Raw genomic sequence first — 8303 nt, 5'->3', positions numbered from 1 at the left:
TTGATAAGTGCATTTTACCAGATGTTTACCACATAATTTCTCTCATAAAAACATATAAATTATCATCTTTCCTCCATATTTTTAACTTTATTTTGCAGGAATAATTATAGAAGAATTGTTGTGCGCAACATGAAAAAAGAAAAATAAATATTCAAGAAAAATACAATAAAGAAGTGTAAGATCGAGCTATGATTCATTACTGCCGTGGCAATGCACCAAGTTTCAATTTGCCATGATGAAATCAATGAAATCTAAATTTAGAATGACAAAATTCTCATCTCTGCAAATTCAAAATCTATATTTGCAATGGAAATCTAGCACCAAATCGAGAATTCGAATTCTCATATCTGCAAATGCAAAATCTAGATTTGCCATGGAAATCTAGCACCAAATCGAGAAGTCATCATGAAATTTTCTTATATAAGAAGATGGTGCCCGATCAGAGGAGAGATGGCAGTAGAGAGAAAACTTAGAGCTAGAAGTCTGAATCCAAATTCTTAATAAGCTTCTCTATTTTATTTCTTTCACTAGTATCGAGTTATCTTTTCTTTTAAATCACAATAGTGGTTTAGTTGCTGTTTCTAAATAAATTCCAGTGTAGGAAATTACTTTAGTTTCTGCTTTTAATTAAATAGGGGGAATTATTCTTCTGGAATATTTCTTTCTATTTTCTTATTTAATTGACAAGAATATTTCATTATTAGTACTAATTCCAGTATGGAGTAATTTTTCTTGAGTTGGGAGAAAGACGGATCTTAATATTTCTATATAATAGTAGATATTATTCTTCAAATTCATATGGTTGAGCTAAAATTTATTTAACTTTTATCTGCTTTAACAGTTAGACGTTATTTAATTTAATAACATCTATATATCTTGTACTACATATTAACTGTTTATTAATTCTCTAATCGAGAGAGGCGGAAGAAATAATATAGTTAAGTGTAGTATTGATAAATGTTAATATTTATTCAGTAACATATATCTCTTTTATATTATAATTAATTTTACACTTATTTGTAATCGAGAGAGGCGAATAGTGTAATAATTAGTTATAAAACGTAGGGTAACCGAAAGGGACTTACTAACAAGAGCGTATTTTAGTTCAATCATATATTTCTGGTTCTTCAAGATTACTAGTTTGAAGATTAATTTGTATAATCGAGAGGAGTACAATTAATTATTCAACTTAAGTAATAATATATATTTGTAATTGTGAGAGGCATTTATACATTTTTGAGAAATAGAAATTGAAGAATAATAATTCTATTATATAATAGAAATATTAAGTGAAGTCAAGATCCCAACACCTTTTTATTATATTTGTGAAAAATAAAATATTTTCTACTGCTCTATTCATGCATTTTTAGTTAGTTAATTTATAACTCAACTCTTTCTAATTTTCTCAAATAGTAATTAAAACAAGAAACATCTGTAGAATAGATAAATCAATCTCTGTGGGTTCGACATCTTTCTATACTATTATTTGACAGAGTACGAGTTAGAATTTTATATACACTAGACACTCGTCACTAAGTTGATCTTAGGTTGAAGACCAGTTCGAGAATGCAGCACCCCGACCTGGAAGATCATTGGGTGACTATGCTAGGCCAATATATAATCAAGGACTATCAAGTGTCAGAACCCCACCCATAGCAACAAACAACTTCGAATTGAAGCAAGGCTTGTTTCAAACTATCCAAAACAACTGCTCTTTCAGAGGGGAGATGAGCGAAGTTCCTAATACTTACTTGATGGACTTTGACGATATCATGAACACCTTTCAATGCAATGGAATATCAAATGAAGTTGTTTACTTAAGGGCATTCCCCTTTTTATTGAAAGATGACGTGAAGCAATGGCTTCGTAGCTTACCCGCAGGTTCTATCACGACATGGGAAGATATGACCAAGAAGTTTCTTGACAAGTACTTTTCAGCTGCAAAAACAGGGAAGTTCAGAAGGGAAATCCATAATTTCTGCCAGAAGGAGACATAAACGGTTTTTGAAGCTTGGGAACGATTCAAGGAGATAGTCAGAAAGTGTCAGCACAATGGAATTGATTTGTTGATGCAACTCCAGGATTTTTGGGATAGGCTGACACCGTCCTCACTACGAACTCTGAATACTGCATGTGGGTGTCCACTAATAAAGAAAACGTCGGAGGAGGTTGTGTTAATCCTTGATGAATTATTTGAAGATGCTAATCAGTATCCGACTGAGAGCAATGATAGAAAAAAATCAGTTGGGGTTCACCAGGTGGACTCTAACACATCCATGCAAGCCCAGCTAGACACCATGTCTAAGGAGATAAGAAAGCTGACATTAGCCAAGGTACAAAGTGAGCTGCAAACAACATGTGACTTCTGTGGATTAGGACACCCTACACATGAGTGTCAAGCATCGGCTGAGGAAGTCAACGTAGTGGGGAACTTTAATAGAGGAAACTACCAAGGTGGGAACAACTATAATGCTATGGGTCAAAGATATCCAGGTTTTTCGTGAAGTTCACCTAATGGGAGCTTGAATTCATGGCAGCAAAATAATCCCAGACCCCAGCATCAAGGACCACTAGGTTTTCAAAACCATCATAGGCAGCAATACCAGCCACAACAGCCAAATCATTTTAGTATGGAGGACCTCATGAAGGCATTAATCAACAAATCAGATGAAAAATTTGAGACTCAGGGCACGGACATCCGAAATTTAGAAAGACAATTGGGACAGATTGCAAATTTGTTATCTGAGAGGACTTCTGGGATTTTGCCATCTGACACTGAAAAGAACCCAAAAGAAACAATCAAAGTTGTATCTATGAGAAGTGGCAAAATATTGGCTAATCCAGTGGTGAAAGCTAGACCCGAGGTGGTGAACAAGCAGGCGAAAACACCAGTAGAGAAAAATGGTGAAGAGAAGAAAGGCCAGAGTAGTGGGGTACAAAAGGAGATTGAATAAAGTAGACATATGCCAGCTCTACCATTCCCTCAAAAGATGAAGCTGGAAAACCTTGACAAATGTTTTGGGCGATTCTTGGAAATGCTTAAACAACTCTATGTGAACATTCCCTTCACAGAGGTACTCACTCAGATGCCTGCTTATGCAAAGTTCTTGAAGGAAATCTTGTCTAGCAAGAGAAAACTGGAGGAGACAAGCATGGTCAAGTTGATGCCCACTACAGTGCCATATTACAAAATATAATTCCTTAAAAGTGTGGGAACCGAGGAAGCTTCACCATACCATGCTCGTTGGGGAGTGGAAAATTCGATAAGGTCAACTACGATTCTGGTGCGTCTATAAATCTAATACCTCTGTCTGTATTCAGGAAACTGGAAGGTGATCTTGGAGTAATTAAATCAATACTAGTATCCCTACAACTGGCAGACCAAACCACTATTTTACTTGAGGGAATCATTGAGGATATTCTAGTGCGAGTGGACAAATTTGTGTTCCCCGTAGACTTTATTGTGGTGGATATGGAGGTGAACAAGGGAGTGCCTCTAATTCTAGGGAGGCCATTCTTGTGTACAGGTAGAGCTATCCTTGATATCTATGAAGGGCAATTTATGCTCAGAGTGGGAAACAAAAAAATGGTGTTCCAGATGAAGAGGATTATGAAATACCCCAGTGATGAGGCGTCCGCCTACTCGTGTTCAAGCTGGATGTTGTTGGAGAATTGGCTGAAAAATACAAGTTTGATAAGCTTGTGGGGGATACTCTAGAGAGGTATATTACTCAGTCTAGCACAGTGGAGGATGGAGATCCTAAAATAAAGAGAGAGGCTGAAGCTCTTGAAACAGAGGATCAAGTGGTTGATGAGAAGGAGTTAAAAGAGGAGGCGTCTAAGCCTAATGTGGAATTGAAAGTCCTCCCCACTCACTTAAAATATACTTTTCTTGAAATTAATAATTTTCCTATGATTAGTTTTGCTGACTTGACAGGTACACAGGAGTGACAACTGGTGGAGCTACTGAAGAAGCACAAGAAAGCCATTGGCCGGAGTATAGTTGAACAAATATTTGGAGGAAGTAGTTCACAAGGAGATCATCAAATTGCTAGATACGGGAGTGATTTTTCCCATCTATGATAGACAGTGGATTAGTCCAGTACAAGTTGTACCTAAGAAGGGCGGCATGACAGTGGTGAAAAATGAAAATAATGAATTGATCCCCACAAGAACAGTCATTGGGTGGAGAATGTGCATTGATTATAGAAGGCTGAATGATGCAACAAGGAAGGACCATTTCCCACTCTCCTTTATTGATCAAATGCTAGAGAAAGTGGTTGGACATGGATGCTACTGCTTCTTGGATGGGTACTCAGGCTACAATCAGATACCCATTGTCCCAGAAGATGTTGAGAAGACCACATTCACTTGCCCGTAAGGTATGTTTGCTTACAGGAGGATGTCGTTTGGGTTGTGTAATGCACCTGCATTTTTCAGAGGTGCATGATGTCTATATTCTCTGATATAAATGGGAAGTGTCTACAAGTATTCATGGATGATTTCACCCTCTTTGGTGATGACTTTGAGGACTTCTTGAAGAATTTGGAGCTCGTGCTTCAATGTTGTGAAGCCACGCACTTGGTTCTTAACTGGGAGAAGTGTCACTTCATGGTGAAAGAAGGAATTGTTTTGGGCCACAAAGTAACTGTACATGGAATTGAAGTTGATAGAGTCAAGGTGGATGTAATTTCTAGGCCCCCTCCACCAACTTCTCTGAAAAGCATAAGGAGTTTTTTGGGACATGCTGGATTCTATAAGAGGTTCATCAAAAACTTCTCTAGCATTACCAAACCGTTAACTACATTGCTAGCAAAGGATGTCAAGTTTGTTTTCAATGTGGAGTGCTTAAGAGCATTCGAATTGATAAAGGAAAAGTTAGTAAGTGCTCCTATTATGGTGACACATGATTAGAGCTAGTCATTTGAGATAATGTGTGATGCCAGTGATGTAGTTGTGGCAGATCTGGGGCAAAGAAAAGATAAAATGTTTAGGCCCATTTACTATGCCAGCAAGACGTTGAATGATGCTCAAGTCAATTATTCCACTACTGAGAAAGAGTTATTTGCTGTGGTCTTTGCTTTTGGCAAGTTTTGATCATACCTGGTGGGGAGCAAAGTGATTGTACACACGGATCACTCTGCCTTGAAATATCTGTTGAGTAAGAAAGAGTCCAAGCCGTGTTTGATGCGGTGGGTGTTATTTCTCTAAGAGTTTGACTTGGAGATCAAAGATAGGAAGGGCACATAAAATCAAGACGTCGATCATCTATCTCGACTTGAGAGACCTCCGTTTGAAATAGTTGATATAAGAGAAGAGTTCCTCGATGAGCAGCTTTTCTCCATTATTGTGGTCTCCGAAAGACCGCCTTGGTATGCTGATATAGCCAACTTTTTGGCTAGTGGATGGTGGCCTAGTGACCTCTCTCGTGATCAAAGAAAGAAGCTTTAAGGTGAGGTAAAAAGTTATTTTTGGAATGATCCTCTCTTATTTAAATTGTGTGCAGATGGTGTGATTCGAAGGTGTGTACCTGAAGGAGAGATTGCAAGCATTCTTCCTCATTGCCATGATGGAGCAGCTGGAGGACACTATGGTGGAAATCGCATTGCAACAAAGGTCATGAAAGCCGGTTTCTATTGGCCTACTTTGTATAAAGATGCATGGGCGTATATAGCTGCATGTGACAAGTGTCAAAGGATAGGTAGCATTAGCAAGAGGGATGAGATGCCACTAAACTCCATTCTGGTATGTAAAATTTTTGACGTTTGAGGCATTGACTTCATGGGTCCGTTTTCATCATCTTATTCATATGAGTATATCCTAGTAGCCATTTATTACATCTCTAAATGGGTTGAAGCAATCACTACTAGGACCAATGATGCTCGAGTGGTATGTGAGTTCTTATGGAAAAACATCTTTACCCGATTTGGGACACCTCGAGTGATTATCAGTGACAATGGGGCACACTTTATGAACAAGCAATTTGCTGCACTGGTGTCCAAGTACGGGGTCACACACAAAACATGAACCCCATACCATGCCCAAACTAGTGGGCAAGTTGAAGTGGCTAACCGTGAACTACAACAAATTTTTGAAAAGACGGTCAATGCTTCTCGTAAGGATTGGTCTGTAAAATTGGATGAAGCTCTATAGGCGTATAGAACTGCATTCAAAACAACCATATGGAATTCACCATTCAAATTAGTGTATGGAAAATCGTGTTATCTACCTGTTGAAATAGAACATAAAGCTTATTGGGCAATTAAGATGCTTAATATTGATGTTAGTCATGCAGGCAAACACAGATTAGCGCAGATAAACAGATTAAAGGAGTTTAGATTGGACGCGTATAAAAATACGCGTATCTTTAAGGAATAGACAAAAAGGTGGCATGATCGTCTGATTAAGCCAAGGGAGTTTCATGAAGGGGACAAAGTCTTACTATACAATAGTAGACTTAGGTTGTTCTCCGAAAAATTCAAATCAAGATGGACAAGTCTGTATGTAGTGAAACATGTCTCACCGTACGACGCCATTAAAATTCAGGATGAAGAAGGGAATGAAAGCTTTAAGGTGAATGGGCATAGGTTAAAACAATACTTTGTTGGAGGATTTGACAAGCAATCCTCTAGCATCGTGATCGATTGAGCCTAAGTGACGAGGTCAAGCTGACGACTATAACTCAGAACTACTTCTTACCCTTTTTCTTGCTTTTGTAGAATAGTTAGACAATTGTGGTGTAAGATTTTCAAAGTTTAGGAATGTTGGTACTTGTTTGGACAGATATAAGTATAAATTGAACATAAAATAAGTACATAAAAGAGTAATGATGCAACCCATGGCCTAAAACTCACAATTTCCCAGAACTCTAAGAAAATTGGCCTAGCACGCCGCATGGGGCGATGCGCCAAGCCAAAATGCTTGCCTATCGTGAATTTGACATCACTATGGAATTCATCACTACCGCACCGCATGGGGCGCCGCACTCAGCGATGCAGTAGTATATTTTTTATGATTTTTTTAATTTTGTTTTCTTGAAATAACCCGTTTTCCCTTCCCCTTTTTCTCACATCTCTCACACTCTATCCTTTCACCCCTCTCTCTATCACACACACCAAATCCCTCTACCTTCCTCAATTCCTCCATCTTGCCAAATTCCTCTCATCTACATCACTTGTCAATATAAGTGTTTCTTCTCATCTCTTCTCTTTTAGTGGTAATCTAAGTTATTTTAGTTCATATCCCTAACCCTAGGTAGTGTTTCAATTTATTTTTGTTAATATTCATCTTTTGGTCGAAATTCTTACATAAACTTGTGGGTTTTACATTGTTCTTATAATTAGAGGGAATGTTTTGTGTGATTTGATGATGCTTAAATTATTTTTTGATGGAGTTTAGTGTGGTGGCCAATATGGCCGAAAATATTTAAAGTTTTTGGTGGTATTGTGCTATTGTCACACTTTTGTGGTGTTGTGATTGTTGTATAGTGGTTTATTGGTATGTTTAAGGAGTAACCTTTCAATAATCGGAGTTGCAATCGAGATATACATTTTATGCCTATATTGTGTTTAATGAAATGCCTCAAGGACATAATGACCTTAATTAGGGGATAATTATGAGAAAACAATGTAATGCTTGATAATAAGAGTGGGGTGGGAGGTCATGCTTATATGTGTTACATCTTTAACGTGTTAGCCCTTAGTGTTAATTGATTGACCACCCTAGGCTAATGTGAGGCTACGTGCTAATTGTGTGTTTTGTGTAGTGATGCATTATAACTTCTGAATTTTGTAGTAATCAATTAGTATAACTTCTTATTCTTTTTTCTTAAGTTACTAGTTTAGCGTTGTGAGTTTGTATTTTGGGTTAGCATAGTCTGTGGTAATGTTGTCTCACTATCAGAAGTGGTAAGTGTGGGTTTGTCGAATAAGTGTGTCATGCTTTAAAAAGGGGTAGTATGAATCCCCGATATACATTGTACTTGTGAACATGCCAATAACATAAGTGTGTGGTGGTTACCTTGTTTGGTCTTGTTTTTGTTTTGTGTATTTTGGTTAATGTTGTTCGTCTTGTGCAAGTCCAATGTCTTAACGCCCTAGCAAACGTTCTAACACAGGTTCCTCACAAGCAATATCTAGCAGCCATCGAGGAGGTAGACGGGCACATCGCCCCGACCCGGTGGAGGAGGAAGATGATTGCATTGACCCAGATGTAGATTTAGTACCAGATTGCAAATATGGCATTAGGGATGTGCTAGCTCATGCTAGGCAGTGGTTCTGAACCTTGTTCCGGCAGTAAGTCCT

General features: G+C 38.0%; 1 non-coding gene across 1 annotated transcript; it reads right to left on the bottom strand.

Annotated features, from left to right (window-relative positions):
* Positions 1-1952: 1952 nt before the first annotated feature.
* LOC117276085 (small nucleolar RNA R71) lies at positions 1953-2059 on the bottom strand. Its single transcript, XR_004506307.1, has one exon. It is a non-coding gene; the product is annotated as a small nucleolar RNA R71 (small nucleolar RNA).
* Positions 2060-8303: the final 6244 nt, after the last annotated feature.

Source organism: Nicotiana tomentosiformis, chromosome 10 (assembly GCF_000390325.3).
Source record: "Nicotiana tomentosiformis chromosome 10, ASM39032v3, whole genome shotgun sequence".
Taxonomy (NCBI): Eukaryota; Viridiplantae; Streptophyta; class Magnoliopsida; order Solanales; family Solanaceae; genus Nicotiana; species Nicotiana tomentosiformis.
The sequence above is the reverse complement of the archived record's forward strand: the minus strand, read 5'-3'. Positions and strand labels throughout refer to the sequence as shown.